Source organism: Nerophis lumbriciformis, linkage group LG03, assembly GCF_033978685.3.
Source record: "Nerophis lumbriciformis linkage group LG03, RoL_Nlum_v2.1, whole genome shotgun sequence".
Taxonomy (NCBI): domain Eukaryota; kingdom Metazoa; phylum Chordata; class Actinopteri; order Syngnathiformes; family Syngnathidae; genus Nerophis; species Nerophis lumbriciformis.
The window spans coordinates 58,261,797-58,280,827 of record NC_084550.2 but is presented as its reverse complement, the minus strand read 5'-3'; the positions used below and the strand labels follow the sequence as shown (position 1 = coordinate 58,280,827).

General features: G+C 45.1%; 14 non-coding genes across 14 annotated transcripts; 5 read left to right on the top strand and 9 right to left on the bottom strand.

The window, feature by feature from the left end:
• Nucleotides 1-1,375: 1,375 nt before the first annotated feature.
• On the bottom strand, nucleotides 1,376-1,457 carry trnal-aag (transfer RNA leucine (anticodon AAG)). Its single transcript has one exon. It is a non-coding gene; the product is annotated as a tRNA-Leu (tRNA).
• Nucleotides 1,458-1,596: 139 nt separating this feature from the next.
• trnad-guc (transfer RNA aspartic acid (anticodon GUC)) lies at nucleotides 1,597-1,668 on the top strand. The gene has a single exon. It is a non-coding gene; the product is annotated as a tRNA-Asp (tRNA).
• Nucleotides 1,669-4,849: 3,181 nt separating this feature from the next.
• On the bottom strand, nucleotides 4,850-4,931 carry trnal-aag (transfer RNA leucine (anticodon AAG)). Its single transcript has one exon. It is a non-coding gene; the product is annotated as a tRNA-Leu (tRNA).
• A 1,101-nt stretch (nucleotides 4,932-6,032) lies between these two features.
• trnad-guc (transfer RNA aspartic acid (anticodon GUC)) lies at nucleotides 6,033-6,104 on the top strand. Its single transcript has one exon. It is a non-coding gene; the product is annotated as a tRNA-Asp (tRNA).
• Nucleotides 6,105-7,511: 1,407 nt separating this feature from the next.
• trnal-aag (transfer RNA leucine (anticodon AAG)) lies at nucleotides 7,512-7,593 on the bottom strand. The gene has a single exon. It is a non-coding gene; the product is annotated as a tRNA-Leu (tRNA).
• Nucleotides 7,594-7,732: 139 nt separating this feature from the next.
• Nucleotides 7,733-7,804, top strand: trnad-guc (transfer RNA aspartic acid (anticodon GUC)). Its single transcript has one exon. It is a non-coding gene; the product is annotated as a tRNA-Asp (tRNA).
• A 3,119-nt stretch (nucleotides 7,805-10,923) lies between these two features.
• trnae-uuc (transfer RNA glutamic acid (anticodon UUC)) lies at nucleotides 10,924-10,995 on the bottom strand. The gene has a single exon. It is a non-coding gene; the product is annotated as a tRNA-Glu (tRNA).
• Nucleotides 10,996-11,302: 307 nt separating this feature from the next.
• Nucleotides 11,303-11,384, bottom strand: trnal-aag (transfer RNA leucine (anticodon AAG)). Its single transcript has one exon. It is a non-coding gene; the product is annotated as a tRNA-Leu (tRNA).
• Nucleotides 11,385-13,178: 1,794 nt separating this feature from the next.
• On the bottom strand, nucleotides 13,179-13,260 carry trnal-aag (transfer RNA leucine (anticodon AAG)). The gene has a single exon. It is a non-coding gene; the product is annotated as a tRNA-Leu (tRNA).
• A 139-nt stretch (nucleotides 13,261-13,399) lies between these two features.
• Nucleotides 13,400-13,471, top strand: trnad-guc (transfer RNA aspartic acid (anticodon GUC)). The gene has a single exon. It is a non-coding gene; the product is annotated as a tRNA-Asp (tRNA).
• Nucleotides 13,472-14,234: 763 nt separating this feature from the next.
• Nucleotides 14,235-14,316, bottom strand: trnal-aag (transfer RNA leucine (anticodon AAG)). The gene has a single exon. It is a non-coding gene; the product is annotated as a tRNA-Leu (tRNA).
• A 139-nt stretch (nucleotides 14,317-14,455) lies between these two features.
• Nucleotides 14,456-14,527, top strand: trnad-guc (transfer RNA aspartic acid (anticodon GUC)). The gene has a single exon. It is a non-coding gene; the product is annotated as a tRNA-Asp (tRNA).
• A 1,417-nt stretch (nucleotides 14,528-15,944) lies between these two features.
• trnal-aag (transfer RNA leucine (anticodon AAG)) lies at nucleotides 15,945-16,026 on the bottom strand. Its single transcript has one exon. It is a non-coding gene; the product is annotated as a tRNA-Leu (tRNA).
• A 974-nt stretch (nucleotides 16,027-17,000) lies between these two features.
• trnal-aag (transfer RNA leucine (anticodon AAG)) lies at nucleotides 17,001-17,082 on the bottom strand. Its single transcript has one exon. It is a non-coding gene; the product is annotated as a tRNA-Leu (tRNA).
• Between the last annotated feature and the right edge of the window lie 1,949 nt (nucleotides 17,083-19,031).

Sequence of the window (19,031 nt, the reverse complement as noted above, 5' to 3'; positions counted from 1 at the left end):
GACAGGCCAACTCCCTCCTGCAAGTGGCTCCGTGTCGGCCAGTGAGACATCCTATTACTGCGGTGTGATCCAAATACAGAAACAGATAAAAGTGGCCAGAATGTCTTAAGTAGGGGCGGAGATCTTCAAACGACATGTTGATAAACATACACACACGTCCACCTTTTAGCTTTACCGGAGGCTGCTGCGGGGCCTTAAAACTGTGCTGGTTGTGTTTTTAATTATTGCATACCTGGCGTGGAGAAGTCCAAAGCCAACGTGTTTGCCTTATTTTTGCAAGCTTTCCAAAGCTTTTCCAAATTAGGCCTCAGTCAGGGAAGATACAAGTGTGTTACCAGCAAAAACGGCAGTGGTGTGATTTGAACCCACGCCTCCCGAGAGACTGGAGCCTTAATACAGCGCCTTAGACCGCTCGGCCACACTACCCTGTATACGTGTTTTTAACTGATCATTTTGTCGGCATTATGAGATGGCAGAAAGATGAAATCGCAATGCTTTGGTTGTGGCATGGCAGGCAAAAGCCACGAACGCTGGCTTGTCCCTTGGAAAGGGCTGTGCAAAGCAGTCCTCATTAGTATAGTGGACAGTATCTCCGCCTGTCATGCGGAAGACCAGGGTTTGATTCCCTGACGGGGAGATGGTTCAGGTGTTTCTTATTTTCATCAGCTATTATCTTGTTCAAATTGGAGAAGTGACCACAGTATCCCTCCCTCAATGTTGTGATGTATGGACTCGGCGTTAATGCACAGCCCTACAGAAATCAAACACAGTATTTTAATATTGTTTGTTGCACCCCTCGAAATTAGGATGCATAACAAGTCTTCAAAAAGGGAAAATTGTTTGTCAGAGTCAGTGTGTCAAATTAAAGGTTAGGGACGCAGCAGGCGACGAGCTCGACATAGCATCACAAAAATCAACCTTTGTAGAATTAGAAAAGTCCTTACGCCAAGCCCTGTATGGACTTGTTTACTACAACGCAACTAATCAGCTCGTAGGGTTTAACGTTTTTTCCCTGACTGGGAATTGAACGCGGGCCGCGGCAGTGAAAGCGCTGAATCCTAGCCACTAGACCATCTTACCTCAGACACTTGTTTCCGGTATGGTTTCTTGACAAATAGGTGAAGCACCCATTGCATTCGTGTACCATGTCAGAAATGCGATTTGTATTCTTTGAACCAGGGGAACTCTTATGTGAAGTGAAGTGATAAACACTACACAATGGAAAGTGCTGCATGAATTTGGACTTGGACGTTGAAACATTATACAAGTCTAACAAGAGCAAACAGACTTTCCTTCCTCATGTCTTCTATTGTCTTCTTGGCCCAGGGTCTTATCGCCTCACTCAGGGAAGATACAAGTGTGCTACCAACAAAAATGGCAGTGGTGGGATTTGAACCCACGCCTCCCGAGAGACTGGAGCCTTAATCCAGCGCCTTAGACCGCTCGGCCACACTACCCTGTACAAGTGCTTTTAACGGATCAATTTGTCGGAATTATGAGATGGCAGAAAGATGAAATCGCAATGCTTTGATTGTCGCATGGCAGGCAAAAGCCACGAACGTTGGCTTGTCCCTTGGAAAGGGCTGTGCAAAGCAGTCCTTGTTAGTATAGTGGACAGTATCTCCGCCTGTCACGCGGAAGACCAGGGTTCGATTCCCTGACGGGGAGATGGTTCAGGTGTCTCTTATTTTCATCAGTTATTACCTTGTTCAAATTGGAGAAGTGACCACAGTATCCCTCCCTCAATGTTGTGATGTGTGGACTCGAGTCATGAATTTGATGACTTTAGACTCGACTTGACAAAATGTAAAAAGACTTGCAACTTGACTTAGACTTTAACATCAATGACTTGTGACTTCACTTGGACTTGAGCCTTTTGAATTGACATGACTTGACATGACTTGCTACTTTCCCCAAAACCCAAAGATGAAAAAGTTATTCGGGAGCGCTCCGTATTTTTCATTGTGTACTTGTCTAGCTATCAGCGTTGCGTGTGTCAGCTGGTGTGCTCTCAGTACAACAGCCAATCATATTAGATCTACTTTGTTTTCCTCACACAGCATTCATCCAATCAAATTGCAGGACAACCAACGAAGAAGACATGTCCAAACCACACGCCAGTGAACAAAAAATGATACCTAAAATAATTTAGTTTGGGTATAAAAATTACGAGGTGGTCAACACAAAACGGTTTGCAGTATGCAACACATGCGGTTCGAAAATTACTGATGGAGAGGCAACAACTTCCAACTTCGTCCGGCATTTGAAGTTGCACAAAGAACGGTAAGTTTTGAATGTAAGATAACGTTTATTGGCTAAGCAACGTGACTTTTATTTGCTGTGTAGTTAAATCAGTGAGGCTGTAAACTCACTGCTAACGTTATAACGTTATTGCAAACACGGGAATCTGTTGCAGTTCACTACCTTATTCATACTTTTTGTTCAGTGATTTTTTTTAAGCAGGGTTACGTTAGTCAATATATCACACGTAACGTTAGACGGCGGTCAGCAGCACCGCGTATTTTAGCCACCTAAAAAAAGACAAAAATAGTAAAATAAAGGTCAGTTAAAATGTATACTACATTATGAATATGTGTACCGTTTTAGCTAGCTTTCTGACATACTGTTGGTTGTTTACCTCAGTGGTCCCCAACCACCGGGCCGTGGCCCGGTACTGGTCCGTGGATCGATTGGTATCGGGCCGCACAAGAAATATATATATATATATATATATATTTTTTTCTTTTTTTAATTAAATCAACATAAAAAACACAAGATACACTTACAAGTAGTGCACCAACCCAAAAAAACTCTCTCCCCCCTTTTGTTCTGGGCATTGAACATGAAGACTCTTCCTTCACTGTTCCGAGTGGCCATGAGAGTCTTGGCAGTGCCTGCCTCCAGTGCTCCAGTGGAGCGAGTTTTCAGCCATGGTGGCATCATACTACGCCCCCATCGTGCACAAATGACTGACAGACTCTTGGCTAATTTGGTCTTTTGCAAATGCAATGCAGCATAGGGCCCTGACATATAAAAAGTACAACTTTTTTGTTATGTTCACGTATATGTCATGTTTTTTCAATGTTAACACTTTTGTACAAATAAGTACATTTGCACTTTATTTTTTAGTGTGTTTGTTCTGTAAAGGAATGAGTTAATGTTTAAAATGACTGGTTAATAGTGCTATTATAAAGTGCAATGTCAGCACAATTTTCTTTCCTGCAATTTAAAATGCACTTGTTTTAATAAATAAATACAGTGTTTGAAAAGCATACACAATCTGTGTTAATATATTAGTCTGTGGTTAAAAGGACTTGAAAGGACTCGAAACTCAAAATGCAGGACTTAGGACTTGACTTGAGACTTTCCAGTCTTGACTTTGGACTTGACTCGGGGCTTGCCTGTCTTGACTCGGGACTTGACTCGGACTTTAGGGGAAAGACTTGAGACTTACTTGTGACTTGCAAAACAATGACTTGGTCCCACCTCTGTGTGGACTTGGCGTTAATCCACAGCCCTATAGAAATCAGACACAGTATTTTACAACGTTTGTTGCAACCCTCGAAATTAGGATGCATAACAAGTCTTCAAAAAGGGAAAATTCGTTAGGCCAAGCCCTGTATGGTCTTATTTACTACAACGCAACTAATCACCTATGAGCAATTCCTGACAACAGTTTAATTACAGTCTTCCACCTCAAGAACACATATACCAATCGTTAACCTAAAGTCACTTGGTACAGAAAACAGCTTCAATACAACCACAGACAGTCTATCTTGGTCACCTTCAAATATCATATTGAGAGGGTTAAAGCTAAGGTTGGAGTTGGGAACAGCATCCTAAAAAACTGGCCGATACCAGCTGGGGAACAGATTCTGCCACTATCCGAGAAACTGAACTCGCATTATGATTCAATCAAAAGTGCTTCATGTCATGTTGCAGTCAAGTTGCCAAAATCGACCCTGTCCTAAACACTGTTTGCAAGGCTTTAACTGGATGCTTGAAATCTATTAGAACCGACAATCTCTATCTGCTGTCAGGCATTGATCCTCCCTATATCAGACGTCAGAAGAAAAGCTCAAACAAGAAACAGACCCTCGTCTCGCTCTGTTTGACGATGAACCAGCAAAGAAGAGATTAAAATCAAGGCAAAACTTCCTACATTCAGTATAAGCCATGCTTGACTGCCATCACAGCAACAGGTTGGCCCTCTGCTCTAGCCGCCGGGAGAAAGCCTCACACAAATCCTCTCTCTGCCTAAGCAAATTTATTCTGCCCGGCTCCAGAGAAGTGTGGCCTTTTTGGTCCTGGCCTTGGCCTAAATCGCCCAAGATCTGAGAAAAGGATCTTTGCAAGGTATCCATGAACAAAAGAGGGTATGAGGATAGTTCTACAGCATGTTAGTATGGAGGAGTACAGACGATGAGTCATTTGTTAGTCTGCTCTCTCCTGCCTGTGCAATGCAACCAACAAAATCTGGAAGCTGTCAGTGACTAGGCTGGTTGTGTGTGGAGCGCCGGACCCTAACACCTGGGAGCTGATCTACCGCAGACACTTGTCTCCTGCATGGTTTCTTGACAAATAGGTGAAGCACCCATTGCATTCGTGCACCATGTCAGAAATGCAAATTGTATATTTTGAACCAGGGAATTTTCGTGTCTTAGGGGAAAGTGAAGTGATAAACACTACATAATGGAAAGTGCTGCATGAATTTGGACTTGGACGTTGAAACATTATACAAGTCTAACAAGAGCAAACAGACTTTCCTTCCTCATGTCTTCTATTGTCTTCTTGGCCCAGGGTCTTATCGCCTCAGTCAGGGAAGATACAAGTGTACTACCAACAAAAATGGCAGTGGTGGGATTTGAACCCACGCCTCCCAAGAGACTGGAGGCTTAATCCAGCGCCTTAGACCACTCGGCCACACTACCCTGAAAGAGTGCTTTTAACGCATCAATTTGATGGCATTACGTGATGGCAGAAAGATGAAATCGCAATGCTTTGGTTGTGGCATGACAGGCAAAAGCCACGAACATTGGCTTGATCCTTGGAAAGGGCTGAGCAAAGCAGTCCTCGTTAGTATAGTGGACAGTATCTCCTCCTGTCACGTGAAAGACCAGGGTTCGATTCCCTGACGGGGAGATGGTTCAGGTGTCTCTTATTTTTATCAGTTATTATCTTGTTGAAAATGGAGAAGTGACCACGGTATCCCTCCCTCAATGTTGTGATGTGTGGACTTGGCGTTAATGCACAGCCCTACAGAAATCAGACACAGTATTTTACAAACGTTTGTTGCAACCCTCGAAATTAGGATGCATAACAAGTCTTCAAAAAGGGAAAATTCGTTAGGCCAAGCCTTGTATGGTCTTGTTTACTACAACGCAACTAATCACCTACGAGCAAACGCTCGTAGGGTTTAACAGTTTTTCCCTGACCAGGAATTGAACGCGGGCCGCGGCGGTGAAAGCGCCGAATCCTAGCCACTAGACCACCAGGGAGCTGATCTACCGCAGACACTTCTCTCCTGCATGGTTTCTTGACAAATAGGTGAAGCACCCATTGCATTCGTGTACCATGTCAGAAATGCAAATTGTATTCTTTGAACCAGGGAATTTTCGTGTCTTAGGGGACAGTGAAGTGATAAACACTACATAATGGAAAGTGCTGCATGAATTTGGACTTGGACGTCGAAACATTATACAAGTCTAACAAGAGCAAACAGATTTTCCTTCCTCATGTCTTCTATTGTCTTCTTGGCCCAGGGTCTTATCGCCTCACTCAGGGAAGATACAATTGTGCTACCAACAAAAATGGCAGTTGTGGGATTTGAACCCACGCTTCCCGAGAGACTGGAGCCTTAATCCAGCCCCTTAGACCGCTCGGCCACACTACCCTGTACAAGTGCTTTTAACGGATCAATTTGTCGGAATTATGAGATGGCAGAAAGATGAAATCGCAATGCTTTGGTTGTGGCATGACAGGCAAAAGCCACGAACGTTGGCTTGGCCCTTGGAAAGGGCTGTGCAAAGCAGTCCTCGTTAGTATAGTGGCCAGTATCTCCGCCTGTCACGCGGAAGACCAGGGTTCAATTCCCTGACGGGGAGATGGTTCAGGTGACTCTTAATTTCATCAGTTATAATCTTGTTGAAATTGGAGAAGTGACCACAGTATCCCTCCCTCAATGTTATGATGTGTGGACTCGGCGTTGCTGCACCGCCCTACAGAAATCAAACACAGTGTTTTAATAATGTTTGTTGCACCCCTCAAAATTAGGATGCATAACAAGTCTTCAAAAAGGGGAAATTGTTTGTCAGAGTCAGTGTTTCAAATTAAAGGTTTGGAACGCAGCAGGTGACGATCTCGACATAGCATCACAAAAATCAACCTTTGTAGAATTAGAAAAGTCCTTAGGCTAAGCCCTGTATGGACTTGTTTACTACAACGCAACTAATCACCTACGAGCAAACCCTGACAACAGTTTAATTACAGCCTTCCACCTCAAGAACACATAAATCAATGGTTAGCCTAAAGTCCGTTGGTACAGAAAACAGCTTCAATACAACCACAGACAGTCTATCTTGGTCAACTTCAAATATCATATTGAGAGGGTTAAAGCTAAGGTTGGAGTTGGGAACAGCATCCTAAAAAACTGGCCCATACCAGCTGGGGAACAGATTCTGCCACTATCCGAGAAACTGAACTCGCCTTATGATTCAATACAGCCAAAAGTGCTTCATGTCATGTTGCCGAGATCGACCCTGTCCTAAACACTGTTTGCAAGGCTTTAACCGGATGCTTGAAATCCATTGGAACCGACGGTGGAAGCGCCGAATCCTAGCCACTAGACCACCAGGGAGCTGATCTTACCTCAGACACTTGTCTCCTGCATGGTTTCTTGACAAATAGGTGAAGCACCCATTGCATTCGTGTACCGTGTCAGAAATGCGAATTGTATTCTTTGAACCAGGGAATGTTCGTGTCTTAGGCGACAGTGAAGTGATAACCACTACATAATAGAAAGTGCTGCATGAATTTGGACTTGAACGTTGAAACATTATACAAGTCTAACAAGAGCAAACAGACTTTCCTTCCTCATGTCTTCTATTGTCTTCTTGGTGTAGTCCATGTTGATGTTAAGGTTGTTGTTTCTACACAATGTCACCAGACAGGCCAACTCCCTCCTGCAAGTGGCTCCGTGCCGGCCAGTGAGACATCCTATTACTGCGGTGTGATCCAAATACAGAAACAGATAAAAGTGGCCAGAATGTTTTAAGTAGGGGCGGAGATCTTCAAACGTCATGTTGATTAACATACACGCACGTCCAACGTTTAGCTTTAACGGAGACTGCTGCGGGGCCTTAAAACTGTGCTGGTTGTGCTTTTATTATTGCATACTTGGCGTGGAAAACTCCAAACCCAACTTGTTTGCCCTATTTTTGCAAGCTTTCCAAAGCAGGACCAGGGTCTTATCGCCTCAGTGAGGGAAGATAGAAGTGCGTTACCAGCAGAAATGGCAGTGGTGGGCTTTGAACCCACGCCTCTCGAGAGACTGGAGCCTTAATCCAGTTCCTTAGACCGCTCGGCCACACTACCCTTAATGAGTGTTTTTAACTGATCAGTTTGTCGGCATTATGAGATGGCAGAAAGATGAAATCGCAAAGTTTTGGTTGTCGCATGGCAGGCAAAAGCCACAAACGCTGGCTTGTCCCTTGGAAAGGGCAGTGCACAGCAGTCCTCGTTAGTATAGTGGACAGTATCTCCGCCTGTCACGCGGAAGACCAGGGTTCGATTCCCTGACGGGGAGATGGTTCAGGTGTCTATTATTTTCATCAGTTATTATCTTGTTGAAATTGGAGAAGTGACCACGGTCTCCCTCCCTCAATGTTGTGATGTGTGGACTTGGCGTTAATGCACAGCCCTACAGAAATCACACACAGTATTTTACAAACGTTTGTTGCAACCCTCAAAATTAGGATGCATAACAAGTCTTCAAAAAGGGAAAATTCGTTAGGCCAAGCCCTGTATGGTCTTATTTACTACAACGCAACTAATCACCTATGAGCAATTCCTGACAACAGTTTAATTATAGTCTTCCACCTCAAGAACACATATACCAATGGTTAGCCTAAAGTCGGTTGGTACAGAAAACAGCTTCAATACAACCACAGACAGTCTATCTTGGTCACCTTCAAATATCATATTGAGAGGGTTAAAGCTAAGGTTGGAGTTGGGAACAGCATCCTAAAAAACTGGCCGATACCAGCTGGGGAACAGATTCTGCCACTATCCGAGAAACTGAACTCGCCTTATGATTCAATCAAAAGTGCTTCATGTCATGTTGCAGTCAAGTTGCCGAAATCGACCCTGTCCTAAACACTGTTTGCAAGGCTTTAACTGGATGCTTGAAATCTATTAAAACCGACAATCCCTATCTGCTGTCAGGCATTGATCCTTCCTATATCAGACGTCAGAAGAAAAGCTCAAACAAGAAACAGACCCTTGTCTCGCTCTGTTTGACTAAGAACCAGCAAAGAAGACATTAAAAATCAAGGCAAAACTTCCTACATTCAGTATAAGCCTTGATTGACTGCCATCACAGCAACAGGTTGGCCCTCTGCTCTAGCCGCCGGGAGAAAGCCTCACACAAATCCTCTCTCTGCCTAAGCAAATTTATTGTGCCCGGCTCCAGAGAAGTGTGGCCTTTTTGGTCCTGGCCTTGGCCTAAATCGCCCAAGATCTGAGAAAAGGATCGTTGCAAGGTATCCATGAACAAAAGAGGGTTGAGGTTAAGGTTGTTGTTTCTACACAATGTCACCAGACAGGCCAACTCCCTCCTGCAAGTGGCTCCGTGCCGGCCAGTGAGACATCCTATTACTGCGGTGTGATCCAAATACAGAAACAGATAAAAGTGGCCAGAATGTTTTAAGTAGGGGCGGAGATCTTCAAACGACATGTTGATAAACATACACACACGTCCACCTTTTAGCTTTACCGGTGGCTGCTGCGGGGCCTTAAAACTGTGCTGGTTGTGTTTTTATTATTGCATACCTGGCGTGGAGAACTCTAAAGCCAACGTGTTTGCCCTATTTTTGCAAGTTTTCCAAAGCTTTCCAAATTAGGCCCAGGGTCTTATCGCCTCAGTCAGGGAAGAAACAAGTGTGTTACCAGCAAAAATGGCAGTGGTGGGATTTGAACCCACGCCTCCCGAGAGACTGGAGCCTTAATCCAGCGCCTTAGACTGCTCGGTAGAGATGCGCGGTTTGCGGGCACACCCGCGGAGTCCGCGGATCGGGCGGATGAAATTCAAAAAAATTAGATTTTATCCGCGGGTCGGGTCGGGCGGTTGAAAAAAAAAAAAAAAAAGATTCTAAATAGATTCAGGCGGGTGGCAGTTAAACCAATTCGGAAATATATATACATAGTTAAATGTTGTTACCCACATACGAAAAACGAGCAGGCACCTGCAGCATATGCCACAACAGAAGAAAAAAAAAAAAGAATAGATGGACACTTTTACGGAGCGGAGAAGGGACGCCTCGCCGGGGTCCGGGACCGAGGCCCCTTCCCCCGAAAGGGCCCCACCGGGAGCCGTAGCTGAGGCGATCCGCGAGAAGGGCCCGACGCACGTCCAGGGTCACCACCGCGCCCACCGCACCGACACCCCGCCTCGTCCGCCTTCGCCGCGGCCGGCGTCACGCGCAGCAGGTAAGCAGCTTACCTGCCCGCCACCCCCGTGGCCGGTGGCTCGTAACAGGGGTCACTCCGCGCGCTCCGCCCGCGCAGCTTACCTGCCCGCCACCCCCGTTGCCGGGGGCGCGTAACAGGGGTCACTCCTCGCGCAGTGCGCTCACGAAAGGGGTGGGGCTCACCCTGGTTGATATAGACAGCAGGACGGTGGCCATGGACGTCGGAACCCGCTAAGGAGTGTGTAACAACCCACCTGCCGAATCAACTAGCCCTGAAAATGGATGGCGCTGGAGCGTCGGGACCATACCCGGCCATCGCCGGCAGCGAGACGCGTTTGGAGGTGCGCTCAGCGCGGCTCCTATATGATTGCGCACTGGTGTGCGTCTGGGTCGTGACAGCGTGGCACGCGAATGTCTGTGCTGCATTGGATCAGTCTCCTTTCTTTAACAGGCAAAAGCTTTATAACCTCACTAATGCCTTGCATCGTCTATATTAGATATATAACAACGGGCGGGTGCGGGCGGATGCGGTTCTGATTAAATGTTAGGTCGGGTGGATGGCGGATGGTTGACAACTTTATGATGCGGTTGCGGATGAAATAATTGCGTATCCGCGCATCTCTACTGCTCGGCCACACTACCCTGAATGCGTATTTTTAACTGATCAGTTTGTCGGCATTATGAGATGGCAGAAAGATGAAATCGCAATGCTTTGGTTGTGGCATGACAGGCAAAAGCCACGAACGTTGGCTTGTACCTTGGAAAGGGCTGGGCAAAGCAGTCCTCGTTAGTATAGTGGGCAGTATCTCCGCCTGTCACGCGGAAGACCAGGGTTCGATTCCCTGACCGGGAGATGGTTCAGATGTCTCTTATTTTCATCAGTTATTATCTTGTTCAAATTGGAGAAGTGACCACAGTGTCCCTCCCTCAATGTTGTGATGTGTGGACTCGGCGTTAATGCACAGCCCTACAGAAATCAAACACAGTATTTTAATAATGTTTGTTGCACCCCTCGAAATTAGGATGCATGACAAGTCTTCAAAAAGGGAAAATTGTTTGTCATAGTCAGTGTGTCAAATTAAAGGTTAGGGACACAGCAGATGACGAGCTCGACATGGCATCACAAAAATCAACCTTTGTAGAATTAGCAAAGTCTTTAGGCCAAGCCCTGTATGGTCTTATTTACTACAACACAACTAATTACCTACGAGCAAACGCTTATAGGGTTGAACGGTTTTTCCCTGACCGGGAATCGAACCCGGGCCGCGGCTGTGAAAGCGCCGAATCCTAGCCACTAGACCACCAGGGAGCTGATCTTACTTCAGACACTTGTTTCCTGCATGGTTTCTTGACAAATAGGTGAAGCACCCATTGCATTAGTCTACCATGTCAGACATATGAATTATATTCTTTGAACCGGGGGAACTTTCGTGTGAAGTGAAGTGATAAACACTACACAATGGAAAGTGCTGCATGAATTTGGACTTGGACGTTGAAACATTATACAAGTCTAACATGAGCAAACAGATTTTCCTTCCTCATGTCTTCCATTGTCTTCTTGGCCCAGGGTCTTATCGCCTCAGTCAGGGAAGATCCAAGTGTGCTACCAACAAAAATGGCAGTGGTGGGATTTGAACCCACGCCTCCCGAGAGACTGGAGCCTTAATCCAGCGCCTTAGACCGCTCGGCCACACTACCCTGTACAAGTGCTTTTAACTGATCAATTTGTCGGAATTATGAGATGGCAGTAAGATGAAATCGCAATGCTTTGGTTGTCGCATGGCAGGCAAAAGCCACGAACGTTGGCTTGTCCCTTGGAAAGGGCTGTGCAAAGCAGTCCTCGTTAGTATAGTGGACAGTATCTCCGACTGTCACGCGGAAGACCAGGGTTCGATTCCCAAATCCACACATTACTGTTAATTTTGCCAATGTTGGTCAAAGACTAAATAGTGAGTGTTTGCCCTGGTTGTGACGCAGCAAGTCCGCCGCACAACAAGCGCTGCGGACACAGCGGACTTACAACAAACAGAAAAGCAAGGAAGCAGGCAAGCATGGAATTTAATCAATAATTCAGCTGATCTAACAAAGCAAAGCGGACATAACAAATGATCTTACCAGTGGGGTATGCTGGTGACGAAGTACGCTGTTTTTACAAATGAAACAATGACGCCATTTTTAAAGCTACCGACATGGTCACCTGTCAGTGGTAGCCCCGCCCATCTTAAAGTCCCAGGTAAGTCCGCCATAAATACATATACACATAACAAATACACATATTAAATCCAACACAGTGTGTCAAATTAAAGGTTAGGGACGCAGCAGGTGACGAGCTCGACATAGCATCACAAAAATCAACCTTTGTAGAATTAAAAAAGTCCTTAGGCTAAGCCCTGTATGGACTTGTTTACTACAACGCAACTAATCACCTACGAGCAAACCCTGACAACAGTTTAATTACAGCCTTCCACCTCAAGAACACATATACCAATGGTTAGCCTAAAGTCCGTTGGTACAGAAAACAGCTTCAATACAACCACAGACAGTCTATCTTGGTCAACTTCAAATATCATATTGAGAGGGTTAAAGCTAAGGTTGGAGTTGGGAAAAGCATCCTAAAAAACTGGCCCATACCAGCTGGGGAACAGATTCTGCCACTATCCAAGAAACTGAACTCGCCTTATGATTCAATGCAGCCAAAAGTGCTTCATGTCATGTTGCCGAGATCGACCCTGTCCTAAACACTGTTTGCAAGGCTTTAACCGGATGCTTGAAATCCATTGGAATCGACGGTGGAAGCGCCGAATCCTAGCCACTAGACCACCAGGTAGCTGATCTTACCTCAGACACTTGTCTCCTGCATGGTTTCTTGACAAATAGGTGAAGCACCCATTGCATTCGTGTACCATGTCAGAAATGCGAATTGTATTCTTTGAACCAGGGAATGTTCGTGTCTTAGGGGACAGTGAAGTGATAACCAGTACATAATGGAAAGTGCTGCATGAATTTGGACTTGGACGTTGAAACATTATACAAGTCTAACAAGAGCAAACAGACTTTCTTTTCTCATGTCTTCTATTGTCTTCTTGGTGTAGTCCATGTTGATGTTAAGGTTGTTGTTTCTACACAATGTCACCAGACAGGCCAACTCCCTCCTGCAAGTGGCTCCGTGCCGGCCAGTGAGACATTCTATTACTGCGATGTGATCCAAATACAGAAACAGATAAAAGTGGCCAGAATGTCTTAAGTAGGGGCGGAGATCTTCAAACGACATGTTGATAAACATACACGCACGTCCAACGTTTAGCTTCACCAGAGACTGCTGCGGGGCCTTAAAACTGTGCTGGTTGTGCTTTTATTATTGCATACCTGGCGTGGAAAACTCCAAACCCAACTTGTTTGCCCTATTTTTGCAAGCTTTCCAAAGCTGTCCAAATTAGGCCCAGGGTCTTATCGCCTCAGTCAGGGAGGATAGAAGTGCATTACCAGCAAAAATGGCAGTGGTGGGATTTGAACCCACGCCTCCCGAGAGACTGGAGCCTTAATCCAGCGCCTTAGACCGCTCGGCCACACTACCCTGTAGAAGTGCTTTTAGCGGATCAATTTGTCGGAATTATGAGATGGCAGAAAGATGAAATCGCAATGCTTTGGTTGTGGCATGGCAGGCAAAAGCCACGAACGCTGGCTTGTCCCTTGGAAAGGGCTGTGCAAAGCAGTCCTCGTTAGTATAGTGGACAGTATCTCCGCCTGTCACGCGGAAGACCAGGGTTCGATTCCCTGATGGGGAGATGGTTCAGTTGTCTCTTATTTTCATCAGTTATTATCTTGTTGAAATTGGAGAAGTGACCACAGTATCCCTCCCTCAATGTTGTGGTGTGTGGACTCGGCGTTAATGCACAGCCCTACAGAAATCAAACATAGTATTTTAATAATGTTTGTTGCACCCCTCGAAATTAGGATGCATAACAAGTCTTCAAAAAGGGAAAGTTGTTTGTCAGAGTCAGTGTGTCAAATTAAAGGTTAGGGACGCAGCAGGTGACGAGCTCGACATAGCATCACAAAAATCAACCTTTGCAGAATTAGAAAAGTCCTTAGGCCAAGCCCTGTATGGTCTTATTTACTACAGCACAACTAATTACCTACGTGCAAACGCTCGTAGGGTTGAACGGTTTTGCCCCGACGGGGAAACGAACCCGGGCCGCGGCGGTGAAAGCGCCGAATCCTAGCCACTAGACCACCAGGGAGCTGAACTTACCTCAGACACTTGTTTCCTGCATGGTTTCTTGACAAATAGGTGAAGCACCCATTGCATTCGTGTACCATGTCAGAAATGCGAATTGTATTCTTTGAACCAGGGGAACTCTTATGTGAAGGTAAGTGATAAACACTACACAATGGAAAGTGCTGCATGAATTTGGACTTGGACGTTGAAACATTATACAAGTCTAACAAGAGCAAACAGACTTTCTTTCCTCATGTCTTCTATTGTCTTCTTGGCCCAGGGTCTTATCGCCTCACTCAGGGAAGATACAAGTGTGCTACCAACAAAAGTGGCAGTGGTAGGATTTGAACCCACGCCTCCCGAGAGACTGGAGCCTTAATCCAGCGCCTTAGACCGCTCGGCCACACTACCCTGTACAAGTGCTTTTAACGGAGCAATTTGTCGGAATTATGAGATGGCAGAAAGATGAAATCGCAATGCTTTGGTTGTGGCATGGCAGGCAAAAGCCACGAACGTTGGTTTGCCCCTTGGAAAGGGCTGAGCAAAGTAGTCCTCGTTAGTATAGTGGACAGTATCTCCGCCTGTCACGCGGAAGACCAGGGTTCGATTCCCTGACGGGGAGATGGTTCAGGTGTCTCTTATTTTCATCAGTTATTATCTTGTTCAAATTGGAGAAGTGACCACAGTATCCCTCCCTCAATGTTATGATGTGTGGACTCGGCGTTAATGCACTGCCCTACAGAAATCAAACACAGTATTTTAATAATGTTTGTTGCACCCCTCGAAATTAGAATGCATACCAAGTCTTCAAAAAGGGAAAATTGTTTGTCAGAGTCAGTGTGTCAAATTAAAGGTTAGGGACGCAGCAGGTGACGAGCTCGACATAGCATCACAAAAATCAACCTTTGTAGAATTAGAAAAGTCCTTAGGCCAAGCCCTGTATGGACTTGTTTACTACAACGCATCTAATCACCTACGAGCAAACCCTGACAAAAGTTTAATTACAGCCTTCCACCTCAAGAACACATATACCAATGGTTAGCCTAAAGTCCATTGGTACAGAAAACAACTTCAATACAACCACAGACAGTCTATCTTGGTCAACTTCAAATATCATATTGAGAGGGTTAAAGCTAAGGTTGGAGTTGGGAACAGCATCCTAAAAAACTGGCCGATACCAGCTGGGGAACAGATTCTGCCACTATCCGAGAAACTGAACTCGCCTTATGATTCAATACAGCCAAAAGTGCTTCATGTCATGTTGCCGAGATCGACCCTGTCCTAAACACTGTTTGCAAGGCTTTAACCGGATGCTTGAAATCCATTGGAACCGACGGTGGAAGCGCCGAATCCTAGCCACTAGACCACCAGGAAGCTGATCTTACTTCAGACATTTGTCTCCTGCATGGTTTCTTGACAAATAGGTGGCGCACCCATTGCATTCGTGTACCATGTCAGAAATGCGAATTGTATTCTTTGAACCAGGGAATGTTCGTGTTTTAGGCGACAGTGAAGTGATAACCACTACATAATGGAAAGTGCTGCATGAATTTGGACTTGGACGTTGAAACATTATACAAGTCTAACAAGAGCAAACAGACTTTCTTTCCTCATGTCTTCTATTGTCTTCTCTGTGTAGTCCATGTTGATGTTAATGTTGTTGTTTCTACACAATGTCACCAGACAGGCCAACTCCTTCCTGCAAGTGGCTCCGTGCCGGCCAGTGAGACATCCTATTACTGCAGTGTGATCCAAATACAGAAACAGTTAAAAGTGGCCAGAATGTCTTTAGTAGGGGCGGAGATGTTCAAACGACATGTTGATAAACATACACGCACGTCCGACGTTTAGCTTTACCGGAGACTGCTGCGGGGCACTAAAACTGTGCTGGTTGTGTTTTTATTATTGCATACCTGGCGTGGAAAACGCCAAACCCAACTTGTTTGCCCTATTTTTGCAAGCTTTCCAAAGCTTTCCAAATTAGGCCCAGGGTCTTAATGCCTCAGTCAGGGAAGATAGAAGTGCATTACCAGCAAAAATGGCAGTGGTGGGATTTGAACCCACGCCTCCCGAGAGACTGGAGCCTTAATCCAGCGCCTTAGACCGCTCGGCCACACTACCCTGAGTGAGTGTTTTTAACTGATCAGTTTGTCGGCATTATGAGATGGCAGAAAGATGAAATCGCAATGCTTTGGTTGTCGCATGGCAGGAAAAAGCCACGAACACTGGCTTGTCCCTTGGAAAGGGCAGGGCAAAGCAGTCCTCGTTAGTATAGTGGACAGTATCTGCGCCTGTCACGCGGAAGACCAGGGTTCGATTTCCTGACGGGGAGATCGTTCAGTTGTCTCTTATTTTCATCAGTTATTATCTTGTTGAAATTGGAGATGTGGCCACAGTATCCCTCCCTCAATGTTGTGATGTGTGGACTCGGCGTTAATGCACAGCCCTACAGAAATCAAACACAGTATTTTAATAATGTGTGTTGCACACCTCGAAATTCTGATGCATAACAAGTCTTCAAAAAGGGAAAATTGTTTGTCAGAGTCAGTGTGTCAAATTAAAGGTTAGGGACGGAGCAGGTGACGAGCTCGACATAGTATCACAAAAATCAACCTTTGTAGAATTAGAAAAGTCCTTAGGCCAAGCCTTGTATGATCTTACTTACTACAGCACAACTAATTACCTGCGAGAAAACGCTCGTAGGGTTAAACGGTTTTTCGCTGACCGGGAATCGAACCTGGGCCGCGGCGGTGAAAGTGGCGAATCCTAGCCACTAGACCACCAGGGAGCTGATCTTACCTCAGACACTTGTCTCCTGCATGGTTTCTTGACAAATAGGTGAAGCACCCATTGCATTCATGTACCATGTCAGAAATGCGAATTGTATTCTTTGAACCGGGGGAATTTTCGTGTGAAGTGAAGTGATAAACACTACACAATGGAAAGTGCTGCATGAATTTGGACTTGGACGTTGAAACATTATACAAGTCTAACAAGAGCAAACAGATTTTCCTTCCTCATGTCTTCTATTGTCTTCTTGGCCCAGGGTTTTATCGCCTCAGTCAGGGAAGATACAAGTGTGCTACCAACAAAAATGGCAGTGGTTGGATTTGAACCCACGCCTCCCGAGAGACTGGAGCCTTAATCCAGCGCCTTAGACCTCTCGGCCACACTACCCTGAATGTCATTTTGCATTCAAGTTGCCAAAATCGACCCTGTCCTAAACACTGTCTGCAAGGCTTTAACTGGATGCTTGAAATCTATTAGAACCGACAATCTCTATCTGCTGTCAGGCATTGATCCTCCTTATATCAGACGTCAGAAGAAAAGCTCAAACAAGAAACAGACCCTCGTCTTGCTCTGTTTGACGAAGAACCAGCAAAGAAGAGATTAAAATCAAGGCAAAACTTCCTACATTCAGTATAAGCCTTGATTGACTGCCATCACAGCAACAGGTTGGCCCTCTGCTCTAGCCGCCGGGAGAAAGCCTCACACAAATCCTCTCTCTGCCTAAGCAAATTTATTCTGCTTGGCTCCAGAGAAGTGTGGCCTTTTTGGTCCTGGCCTTGGCCTAAATCGCCCAAGATCTGAGAAAAGGATCGTTGCAAGGTATCCATGAACAAAAGAGGGTATGAGCAGAGCCGGCCCAAGCCATAAGCGTACTACGCGCTTGCTTAGGGCCCCGCGGCCACCAGGGGGCCCCCAAAAGCAATTAACAAAAAATTATTATTTTTTATTTTTTGCATGTACGAGTCTGACTGATGATTTCTAAATGATCAAAGATATATTATTGTACAAAAACACAATTTTAGGTCAACATTTTTGCACATTGCTGTTTCAGGTTTTTGTTACCAAAAATAATAAAGTGAATCAGAATCAGCTTTATTGTCCAGTTATGTTTAACACACATGGAATTTAACTTCAGTAGACTGCGCTCTCTTTGTACAAAGTAAACATTAAATATGAACAATTAACTAAAAATATAAACTAGTAATTAAAGACTAATATGTACAAGACTGATGAGACAAGATGACACTTTTACTGTAAATACAAAGCTTTATCACTTGGACTGTTCAACCCCAGGCCACTCTTGTAGCTGAATGTTTTCTACATTTTAAGATTAGGAACCATATGTGGCACTCTGGACATCATTCGTTCATTCATTGGTATTATTTATGTTCTTAACTGGGCCACCCCCATATCTTTATAAATGACATGTCATTTGTAAAGACATGCCAGGCTGACAATAGGATAATGTAAACAACACTGCCAGAGCCGCAATGAGTTTATAGTAGGTGTGTGAATGATCAATCAATATTATTGGCAGAAATAGAGGGCCCCAAAATCAAATTTTGCTTAGGGCCCCATGGAGGCTTGGGCCGGCACTGGGTATGAGGATAGTTCTACAGCATGTTAGTGTGGAGGAGTGCAGATGATGAGTCATTTGTTAGTCTGCTCTCTCCTGCCTGTGCAATGCAACCAACAAAATCTGGAAGCTGTCAGGGACTAGGCTGGTTGTGTGTGGAGCGCCAGACCCTAGCCATTAGAACACCTGGGAGCTGATCTACCTCAGACACTTGTCTCCTGCATGGTTTCTTGACAAATAGGTGAAGCACCCATTGCATTCGTGTACCATGTCAGAAATGCGAATTGTATTCTTTGAACCAGGGAATGTTCGTGTCTTAGGCGACAGTGAACTGATAACTACTACATAATGGAAAGTGCTGCATGAATTTGGACTTGGACATTGAAACATTATACAAGTCTAACAAGAGCAAACAGACTTTCCTTCCTCATGTCTTCTATTGTCTTCTTGGTGTAGTCCGTTTTGAGGTTAAGGTTGTTGTTTCTACACAATGTCACCAGACAGGCCAACTCCCTCCTGCAAGTGGCTCCGTGCCGGCCAGTGAGACATCCTAATACTGCGGTGTGATCCAAATACAGAAACAGATAAAAGTGGCCAGAATGGCTTAAGTAGGGGCGGAGATCTTCAAACGACATGTTGATAAACATACACGCACGTCCAACGTTTAGCTTTACCGGAGACTGCTGCGGGGCCTTAAAACTGTGCTGGTTGTGCTTTTATTATTGCATACCTGGCGTGGAAAACTCCAAACCCAACTTGT